The 12,092-nt window shown below is 35.9% G+C and overlaps 1 pseudogene; it reads left to right on the top strand.

The window, feature by feature from the left end:
* Positions 1-1,333: 1,333 nt before the first annotated feature.
* Positions 1,334-1,781, top strand: LOC130846213 (oligosaccharyltransferase complex subunit OSTC-like; annotated as a pseudogene).
* The last annotated feature ends 10,311 nt before the right edge of the window (positions 1,782-12,092 follow it).

Here is a 12,092-nt window from a genome sequence, read left to right as displayed (position 1 = left end):
ACACAGATCAATGGAACAGAATAGAGATCCCAGAAATAAAAGCACACATTTACGGACAATTAATTTACAACGAAAGAGCCAAGAACATTCAGTAGGAAAGGACAGTCTCTTCAATAAGTGGTGTTGAGAAAACCAGGTAGCCACATGTAAAAGAATGAAACTGGGCCACTATTTTACACCATTCACAAGAACTAACTCAAAATGGCTTAAACACTTGAATGTAAAACCTGAAACTATAAAATTCCTAGAAGAAAACATAGTCTCCTTGACATCGGTCTTAGTGATGCTTTGTGGCTCTGACTACAAAAGCAAGGGGAACAAAATAAAAAATAAACAAGTGGAAGTACATCAAACTAAAAAGCAAAGGAAACCATCATCAATGAAACAAAAAGACAACCTACTTAATGGGAGAATATATTTGCAAATGTTATATCCAATAAGGCATTAATATCCAAAATATATAAAGAACTCACACAACTCAACAACAACAACAAAAATCAATTTAAAAAAATGGACAGAGGATTTGAATAGTCATTTTTCCAAGAAAACATGTAAAGATGTTCAGCATCACTAATTGTTAGGGAAATTCAATTCAAAACTGCAATGAGATACCACCTCACACCTGTTAGAATGACTATTGTCAAAAAGACAAGAAATAAGTGTTGGCAGGGATGTGGAAAAAAGGGAACCTTTGGGTACTGTTGGTGGGAATGTAAATTGGTGCAACCACTATGGAAAATAGTATGAAGATTCCTCAAAAAATTAAGAATAAGAATAGAACTACCATATGATCCAGCTATTCCATTTCTGGGTATATATTCAAAGAATATGAAAACACTAATTCAAAAAGATATATGCACTCCTATGTGCATTGCAGCATTAGTTACAATAGCCAAGATATGGAAACAACAATGTAAGTGTTCACTGATGGATGAATGGACATAGAAGATGTGGAATATATATACAGGCATACCTCATTTTATTGCATTTCGCTTTATTGCTCTTCACATATACTGTATTTTTTACAAATTGAAGGTTTGTGGCATCTGTGCATTAAGCAAGTCTATCCATGCCATTTTTCCAATAGTATTTGCTCTCTGTGTCAGTATTTCATGTCTCTGTGTCACATGAAATCTTGCCATTTGCAACAACATGGGTGAACCCTGAGGGTACTGTGTTAAGTGAAATAAGTCAGATGGAGAAAGACAAATACCATGTGATTTCATTGTATGGCAATGTTGTACACCTGAAACTTATATAATGTTATACAATAATTTTACATGCTGTTTCCAGGTGGCCTGTGGGCTGGAGGCCGAGCGTTTCCCCTGCAGCCGCCAACATGGAGAGTTTGTACTGAGTCCCATTCTTAGTGCTTGCATGCCCCAACCTGAAGCTGAAGAAGCCGCCCTGGGTGCACATGCCATCGGCCACGACAGTGTACGCCCTGGTGGTGGTGTCTTACTTCCTCATCACCGGAGGATGATGTTACTGTTGAACCTCCAAGTGACGGCTCCATGACTGATGAACACGGGCATCAGAGACCAGTAGCTTTCTTGGCCTACAGAGTAAATGGACAGTATATTATGGAAGGACTCGCATCCAGCTTCCTGTTTACAATGGGAGGTTTAGGTTTCATAATCCTGGACCGATCCAATGCACCCAACATTCCCAAACTCAATAGATTTCTCCTTCTATTCATTGGATTCCTCTGTGTCCTACTGAGTTTTTTCATGGCTAGAGTATTCATGAGGATGAAGCTGCCAGGCTATCTGATGGGTTAGAGTGCCTTTTGAGAAGAAATCGGTAGATACTGAATTTGCTCCTGTTAATGCAATTTTAAAGGCTGTACTCTGATATGAAATATGGAAAAGGATGAAAAGCAGCAGAAAAGAAACATCTGGTGAAAACATAAGAAGCGTATTATAGCTTGGACTAGAATGTCATCTTGGTATCAAAGAGACAAGCTTATCAGTATTTTTTCCTGCTGGCCTATACTGGCATACCAATGATATTAAGTGGCATTTTCTTCTTCTTTTTTCATTTCTTAAAGAAAATATACTTCATTTCTACAACTACAATATTGAATAAAGTGATTAATTTTTACAAACCCCTTAACATTTTTTGGAGATGACATTTCTGACCTTCAGAAATTCATTTAAAATCAGGAAGCGAGATCCCATAAGCTGAGAACTCTGGACAGCTGTTCAGCTTTACCTGTGGTGCTTTGCCTTTAAACAGAGTGTGTGAGAGTACATCATTTCAGATATGTATGTAAGACTGTCTCCTGAACAATAGGATGTATGAAAGGAGCAGAAATAAATAATTTTTCTAATTAAAAAAAAATAAAATAAAATAAAAAATAATTTTACATCAATTGAAAAATAATTATACACATTAGCCCACTCTAAGAACATAGCATACTGAGCAAATATTTCCTATTTGACTTATCAAGTTTTTTATTTGATTGTTCACAAGGCATTTTTTTTAGAAAAGTTAAACATTAAAGGCATCCTAGAAATAAAACTTTATGTCTATCTACCACTGTGGAAAGAACTTTATGGAAGTAACAGATGGAAAAGGCCTTTCTAATTTATCCCTTTTCCAAGGCATGAGTTTCTTACAATATATTTTCTCGTTAAAATTATACAAAGGGTCTCAATCCTGAGGCTTTAGTGAATAAGCTGACTTCTAGCTGGGATTGAAATGAGATCTTTTTTCCCCCTGAGGAATAGTACTACAAATGTGATCAAGTGAATTACTGAGGGATTTCAACCTCCTCTGCAAGACTCCTAGTCTGTTCCAGGGTCATAATTTCTAAATGCAGAGAATGGGGAAGGGGCAAATGTTGTGTATCTTTAAGAGCAAACTGGAAACTCAAAAGTGAAATTAAGTTCAACAGAAAGAGTAGATTAGTGCTCTCAGCTTCCCACCACAGCCACTGACCAATACAGATTCTGTGTGGAAGCAGACTTTCTAGAAATCATTCCAATTATAAGGGTTATAAAAACAACCTCAAAAATTTAACTTGGTCTCACTCCCTAACTCACATCAATCACACAAAAGTAGTCAGGCTTCACAGTTTCTTACAATATATTTATTCTTCCATGTTTCTGTTTGTGAAATCTCCTTTGTTTGGGATGAACTCCCTCTCCCCTCATCTCTTCCACCCTTTTCTCCTTTCCTTCCTCGCCTCTGTTCTTCTCTCACCTCTTCCTTATCCTTCATTTCTCTTTCTCTCCAAATTCCCATTCATCATTTCAGGTCTAATTCAAGTCTGACCTTCTGCAGGAAGCCCTCCCTGAGCATTTCTCACGTCAATTCCTATAAACGAAAGTCTGCTGCATAGGATTCTAACGTGTCCTGATTTAATGAGGAAGAACATAGTTTTTAAGAGAAAACAAGAATTCAAAGCCCAACTTTGACTTTCAGTAGCAGACCCTCAATAAAAGAGTACTAATATTATTATTAATAGCAACAGTTAACAAATATTAAAATCTGATTCTGCTGTTTAGTAATTTTATGACCTGAGCAAGACATTTAGTAGAACCATAGTTTCCATATCTGTAAAATGAATAACATCTGCCCCACTAACCTCATAAAATTGTGAGAACTGAAATGAGGTCATGTGTGTGATAGTGCTTGTAATAATTATATAAATACCTACGTGATAGATTCTGAGAGCTATTAAATATATTCATTAAAAGATTATTAATAACATGGGGAATGCTTATGTTGTAACGTCAAATGAAAAGAAAAAATACAATTGTTCAACAATATCATTAAAAACTACATTAAAAGTGCATTTTAAAAAAGACTCTAAGGGAACATACCAAATCATTAATAGTTTTCAGGGCAGGAACTAGAGTAAGGCAAGTGGGGTGCCTAGGGCACAAAATAGAAGGAGGCACTCCCTTATCTCCTGTAAGTGAAAGGTCCCTCTTCTTATATTTGATGCCCAAGATTATACTCCGGATACCCAGACAAAGTTGTAATGCTGGGGTGACACTGATGGGGCAACAGCATAGAGGAAGGAGCAATCATTTCTCCCCACCTCCTGCCTTCTTCCAATCTCCCTCTAGCACCTCTGGATCCTCCAGCAGACCCTAACAACTGAGGGTGGTTAGTAAGTCCCAGTCCCAGCATTACCAATCACAGAGGGTCAGTTTGGGGCTGAAAAACAACAGCTAAATAATTGGCACACAAGTTAACTAAAGTTCCACTAGGAACACTGTCTTAATTGCTTTCTTCCAGTCAAATGGTTTCTAAAGACAAATTCTGACAAAAGGCAAAGTCTCAACTCCCAGCTATAAGAGATCACAGAGCAAAGACAGGGGCCTCCCACAGATTTTAATGCAGTCAAAGGGTTTGCCTTGAGTTGGAAGAACAGCCTGCCTGGAATTTTTCTAGTCAATACATGGTTTCATGGACCTTGAATGATCAATTTTCCAAAGAAATAACTCAATGACAATATAGGTAGCATAATGTTGTGGTTGATAGCATGAGTGCTAAAGCCACATCTTCCAATTTCAACTCCCAGCTCCACCATTTACGGGCCTAGTGACTTAAGGCAAATTACACAATTTCTTTGTGCTTTAGTTTTCTCGTCTATAAGACAAATATAACAATAGCACCTACCTGATAGTGCTACTGTGAATATTAAATGACTTTATATACAGTGATTAGAGTAGTGCATGGAACACAGTAAACGTTTAGTAAATCTTGGCCATTATTAGTAATTCATGATTAAAATTCTTCCTTTAGTTTAAAAAAGCATAAATGCCTCTGGGGATAACAATTGTAATCTATGATTGGTCGTTTATATTCGAGTGTAAATAAAGGATCTGAGGGCAGATTTGGAAGAAAACATGAGCAATCAGGAGTGGAAATTTAGGAAAACATGAGAGTACTAGGTTTGTAAAAAAAATAAATGGTAGAAAGACTACACAGTAAGGTCCATAACGTTTTGTTCATGCTTATATCCCTCACATAATGTCTGATATATAATAAATCTCACTAATCATTTGCAGAATAAATTACTTGAATGAATTTAATTATTCAGGAGAATTGAAAGCAAATAATGTAATTGACATTTCTGCTTCGGTTTAATCTAGAAGGAGGTGGTTCAATGCTTGAGGTGAGTCCCTAATAGGTACTATATATCATTGTAGGTTGATTGGTTTAAATGTGGAACATAAGGACATAATATTCCTTCTCTCCCTTCCACTAAATAAAATAGTAAATATTTGGAGGGAGTCTAATAGTTACCTAGAGCTATGCAAAGGACAAAAAATAAATAAAAGGTGTTCTCAAGAAATTCACTGTAGGAGACACAATTCATAATCATAAAATAATTAGAGGTTATTAGAAAGCATATAGCAAAGAACTAAATTGTCTGAAAAAACCAGTAAGTGCCATAGAAGTTGAGAGGTAGAAGAAACAGATCATCTACCTTATTGAGACTACAAGGACCCATCTCTCTTGCCCCACACAACACCCCCCTGTAGCAATGGCTCCAAAGGTCCTGGGGTAACATAAATTAGGTCAGAGATAATTTGGCAATATCTGAGATTTTATGGCAAAATAGCATACTTCATATCATGGAGATCAAAGATATAGCCTGACACAGATACATAGAGAAGCTTTCATGAAGATCTTCTAACTCCCCACATTGCGATAACTTCACAAGTTTTCCCAATGTCCCCTCCTTTCAATATAACACCAACATCCATGTAACATGGAGAGGGGAAGAGAAGGAGACAAAGAGGGAGTTTTTTCAGGAAAGAGAACTTACTGTCTGTTCTAATCTAACAGAGGTTTCTAAACCTATCTGGTTCAATGGCTCTATCTTATTCTTTGCTCTTTCAAATAGGCCATGATGAGACTCCTTGATCCCACTGACAAGCCTCACAAATCTTAAATGTGTAGATAGTGAAGGAAATCAGTCTTTGCCATTCCCACCTCAGCCTTGTTTTCAGAGGAAACCATAACTGATCATAAGAAAATGAGCCTCAAGATCTCAGCTAACTGATTTTCAGTTAGTAAAGTGTTTTTCAAACTGCTTTGCAACTATGTAGCGGATCATGAAAGTCATTTTTTAAATTACATGATATATATGTGTTTAGGCTTACATGTAATGAGTCATGATATAAAATTCTTTCTATGAATCACAAGTCAAAATATTTGAAAAACACTGGTCTAATCTATCACGGAATGAGATGAAGAAAATCCACCGTAGTGACACCCAGCCACAGTGACAAAATTTTCAGCAAACAAGTAGAGGAGACCATCTGATCTTCCAGACCTCCTTATAATATCAGAATACTGTCAATTATAAATATGATAGTTCAACTTGCCTTGTCTCATAGAAGATCTGGAGAGGACTCCAGACTTATACGTTGGGTTCACTTTCCCTCACCATTTATGAATGTAATGCTTGTCATTTTCCCAGGTCTGTAAATGAAGGTATATGTCTATAGGTGCTGAAGAGTTTATGTGTGTCTCTGTACAAAATATGTAAGTATAGAAGTTATGTATCTATGTAAAGAATATGTAAGTGTAAAATAGTATTTCTTATTAATATGGGCGATGCTGGATCTGTCCATAATAAAGTTTGTTGAGGAGACTTTATCTGGTGGAACACATGCAGCATTAGCACGTGGGGGTGGACGCCCTAAAGAAACAAGCTTCAAGTTATGATAAGCTGTCTCTAAAAAAAGGCCAGCAGCAAGGTGGCCAATAGGATCACTGACAAGGAACACGGACCAATGTATATATAAAATGGCTTCCTCTTTCATTCCTATTCTGCTGTTTCTTCCTTACACACCCTAGAAAGGTCAACCCCACTGGTGCCCAAACTGTCCTGGATATTAATCCAGGAAGAGGTGGAGCAGTTGCCTTCACTGCTATTTCTGCTCATTGTTCTACCTTTTGTCTTTCTCCCCTCTTTTAGATGATGTTTATTATATTTTATATGCATATATGCTAAAATTACAAATTCATAAAATTGATCGTTTGCTACATTTTCAGTCTGTATATATAGTTATTCAAACAGCATCTTCATAAAAAAATCATTTTCTCATCCACACATTTTTCATCCATACAAACTCTAAATCTAAAGGAAATGGAAATGCTAAGAAAAGCATACAGAACTTCCCACAGAGCAGAATAAATAGATTTTATTTTAGTCTCACCTTTTTATCCCCAAATATGGTCATTACACTACCTAGAACTGACATAAATAAGAGAAAGAAATGCACAACGGAGAAGAGGCTGGGTGAAAATACTATTAAATGCCATTTTCATAGCTCTTAACAATTTTACAAAAGCACTTACACATACATCACAACATTTAATTCAGACTACATTTTGGCGCTGTAGACAATATTATTTATCTTCATTTTTCAAATAAGGAATGGAGACTCAGAAATGTAAAAACAAAGCAAAGACTCAAATATAGCCCACCTGATCTTTCCATCTACCACACTGCTTTTCTACTGTCTCAATCTGTTCAGAGCTTGTTCAAAACAGCTGAATTGAAATCCTTAAAAAATAAACATTTTAAAAAGTATAGGCTAGTATAATCTCTCAATCCCTTTTGACCTTACCTATATTTTTACATAATATTATAAAGGCCTCATTAATCTCTGCTCTGGTCATAGGTATCTGCTAACTACTAATTTTTGCATCTTCTATAGCCATCCAAAGGAGTAGTTATAATTGCCTAGAACAGGGCCAATACTCTACCTTCCCCTGTTCTCCCATAGCAAACCTAATTGCCATATCTGAACCTAACAGTTAACTATATATGTATTCAACAAAACTACAATAACAAAAAAAAACTATATATGTATTGAAAACTCAGGGTCAAAATCAGGAAATTTTTTCATGTTTATTTTATCTGTAAAATATAAATACAGGGTAACCAAAAAACCCAAGTTAGGGTTGCCCTGAGACAATCCTCCTACTTACATGAGTTTATTTACTGGGAAAATCAGTGTAGACATGAAAAGAAACAGCTTTCCCAGCAACTCAGTCTTGCCCATCTCCTGTATCCAAGAATGTGATGGAAAGATGTTAAGCTATTGAAAGATCACTTTGATGAATATGGCATTTTACTTAAAAAGTTATTGAACATCTCTTTCTTTTAATCTTGCAGACAATAGGGTTGCCCCTTGCTGAGTCTGATTTATGACTAAAAGAGAAAATCATGTGAAGTCTCTAACTCTCCATATTTCTTTTTATTTGTAGCTTCCAAACACACCAAATATCAATTCCTTTTAAATTTTCCTTTTAAATTAACCCTATTGTCTGCAGGATTAAAAGAAAGATGTCATGACAATGTGAAAAGAATACTGTACTTGGGGTCTGCAGCCTTGTTGTGTGACCAAAGGCAAGTCATATAACTTCACTAAGAATCAGTCTCCAAATCTGTAAAATAAGTATAATAATACTTTCTTTGCAAAGTTGTGGTAAGAAGTAAATAAAATTAATGTTTATAACCGTCTAAGCAAAGAGGTGAATATAGTATCTGCTCAGTCACTGTGAGCTTCCCCTCTCCTTCAGCATGGCATTTTGAAAGGGATTTTACATGGGAGGTCTATTCTAGTAGAAAATAAGACAATACCATACTATATCCTTTCCCAAACATTTCCTTCCCTCCCTCCCTCCCTCTCCCTCTCTCTCTTTCTTTTTCTTTCTTTCTTTTTCCCTTTCTTTCTTTTTCTTTTCTTTCTTTCTTTCTCTCTCTCTCTTCCTTCCTTCCTTCATTCCTTCCTTTCTTTCTTTTTCTTTCTTTCTTTCTTTCTTTCTTTCTTTCTTTCTTTCTTTTTTTCTTTCTTTCTTTCTTTCTTTCTTTCTTTCTTTCTCTCTCTCTCTCCAAAACAAACACATGCTAATTACATAAAAATTTGGAGATAGACATATGCCAAAAGAACTCCCTTAATCCTACACTCTAAGAGACAGCCACAGTAAATATTGGTTTTTATAGACATCTCATTTACCTCTGTATTTCCTTAGAACCCCTCAAAAATCCTTACCTTGGTCGTCTTGAGGCCCAGTATTGAAGAGCGAGTATTAAACCATCTTTATACATGGATAGGAAAACAGTGGTCCTATATTTGGGTATTGTGATTAGCTCCATTTTGCATGAATGACTTTTCTTGACTGGCTGAGTGTTTATACCTATAAGTTTCCTAAAAATATTGTTTAAAAATTCTAGTTTTTTTAAATAGTGATCTTCTTAAACATCTCTGTTTATCTTCTTTGTCATAGCATTAGGGAACAGACGCTTAACCCTTTCTTAATGCCTTAGTTAATTATTAAGAACACTGATTATTGTATTCTACAATAATGCAGGGCAATGAGGTTAGGAAAGGCTGTTTACCTCTGTGCTTGTTAGGTTCAGATTGCTATGCATGTTGAATTCTTAGGGAGATATTAATGCTAGCAACAAAAAGATAATAATATAAATTTAAAATTACCCATGAAAATCTCCTACGGAGTTTCCACTGTAAAGATCAATGTACAATCTCTCAAGAATTCCAGAATAGTTTCCCCTAGGCATTGGAAGGGATTTCTGTTTCTCTAATTGAGCTTTAGTTAAGGTAGTTGGTTCACCATGTGGTATCAGGTTCTATGAAAAAAAAGTCTATTTAAACTCTAAGGCACTTCCTTTGTGTTTATACTTTAAGTGAATGTGCTGATTATATACTCAAACCTATCCTATGAAATGTAAATGTTTTATATCCATTTTACAGGTGGGGAAATGAAGGCTTTGAAAGATTAAATCCCTTACCAAATAATGCATGGGAGAGCCTGAGACTTTGATTTAGATTAATTATATGCCATATCAAATTTCTTAGAATTGTACATAAAATAAAAGTAAAATGGTTCTAAGCGAGAGTCCAATAATAAACTTTTTACTGGATAAATTTAAAAAAAAGTTATTGAACATTTCTAATGTGTGTGCAAGGCTGTACCTGTCACAGAATCACAAAAATAGTGATAGTGGTAGAGCTTCAGAGATTCTGTGGTCTAAGCTCCTGGCAAATGGACGATAACTGCTCTTTGATATCCTGGTTCTAATGCTCCCTTATTTTTCTCGCTCTCTTGCTTTCTTCCTCATAATAACAGGTTATAAATCTGACTCAGAATAAAAGTTCCTATTTGGGACCACTCATATCCACACAGTGTCACAAAAAGAACAACTCTGAATCACCCCCTTGCCCTGATTAAATAGGTAACGTTTCCAAAGTTTTTTAAATTATGTTGTTAGTCCATTTGCGGGGCATGGGAGATTTGTTTGTGTCTTTGTTGTTGTTCTTGTTTGCTTTGATTTTTGTTTGGTTGGTTGGTTTTGTTATTGTTTAGTTTTGTTTTGTTTTGTTTTTTTACAATTGGAACTCTATACAATAGAATTTAGTAATAGAAACAAATTCCCATGAGTGACAAATGAGGTTACATACACACACACAAAATATTAAAAATTTAAATTCAAAATAATCAAGATCCAAAAGGAAAAATATAAAAGAGACATCAGAGAGTAAAACATAATTTTTACAATTACCAAAGTTTTTATTTTTTTCTTTCTTACCATATTGATATTTTTTCTCATATTAGAGCTTATTCATCCTGTAATACTATTTAGTCTTTAACAGACAGAAATACTATTGTTTGAAAACAGTTTTTATTGTGCATGCCAAACAAATCTTCTATTTTAATCATTTTAAATGAATTAGGAACACAATACCTAATATTATCCTGTGGTAAATATTTTTGTATAGTGAATATTTGTAGCAAGGCATAGAGTTGAAATTTCATATATTGGATTTCATGTTGACTGTGTTTATAACTGACATCGGTCATTCTGAAGTTCCATATTCACAACCAACTGCTGTGCTACAAACAGGGTTGACTATGTGTCCATAAACACTTCATGCTAAAATGACTGAAAACACCGCACAACTGTCTTGATCTATCTCATTATTGCTCATTCCAAGTGGCCCAGTAATGCATTATAGATGCAACAAGGACTTCAACAACTCAGTATCTGCTTTTTACAGTTAGTATTCCTCACAAGAAAATAAAAACTGACAACCCAAGTTGGTGTGAAAAGGCACAACCTAATGGTCTGAGATACTGCTCTTTCTTTCTGACCTCAATCTATCATCCAAAAACATTATGTTACCATAAGTGAACTAAGACTGAGATTTATGCATACTGAAAATTGCTTAGCATTTCTGGAACAGCACATGCCATAATGATGTGCATGCAAACTTCTCCGATTTAGAAGGCTCAGCTGAGAGAGTTACTCTCATCAGGTTTAGGTAAAGTAAGATTTTTACCCATCCACACCTAATTAACTAAAAGTCTCAAAAAAACAGCCACTTGTTTTCTTTCTTGATTTTTTACAGAGAAGGAATGAGAGATAATAAAAGGAAAAGGGAATGGGCTATTAATCTCTCCCTTAATGAAGGTCCTCAGTAGTCTAGAGAGAGGCTTCTTTTTATACTTAAATTCTGCTTTCCCATGGGCTGCAGGGAAAGCAAAGGGAATGAGAGAATGAGAATGAGAGAAAGCATTTCATGAGAAGATGGGAAGATTCAGAATTCCTCAGAAGGTTTCCTACTTCTCTAGGTCAAGGTCAGATTAATTCAAAGTGATCTTAAATTAGAAAGGGAAGAAAGCTAGTGCTAGAGCAAAGACAGAAAGGGAGACCCTAACGCCAAAAGAGAACACTCACCATTCACTCAGCTCCTCTCAAGGCCATGGCACACGCAAAGCCCGCTGGGCCAGCAGTGAGATGACAACCCAGAGTCACACCGGCAAGGGGAGCTCAGGCCCTGACTTGTGCCTGACCTTGCCTCAGTGCCACAACTGTTTGTCTCCCAGCCTGAGCTGAGCTGGGCTGATATGTTTTCCTAAGTAGCAGTCCCACTCCTTCAAATGAGAAAAATCTGGCATTTGGTGTCTAAGTCCCAGACACCAGATAAATGACAAACATCTTCTCTCTGCTCTGCAGGCGTGGCATACACTGCAATAATTCCATAAGAGTTTCCAATCTCTTTCTTTCAGTAAGACATAATTATCAATTT

The sequence above is a fragment of the Hippopotamus amphibius genome, chromosome 2 (genome assembly GCF_030028045.1).
Source record: "Hippopotamus amphibius kiboko isolate mHipAmp2 chromosome 2, mHipAmp2.hap2, whole genome shotgun sequence".
Taxonomy (NCBI): Eukaryota; Metazoa; Chordata; class Mammalia; order Artiodactyla; family Hippopotamidae; genus Hippopotamus; species Hippopotamus amphibius.
This window is presented reverse-complemented; position numbering and strand designations above follow the sequence as displayed.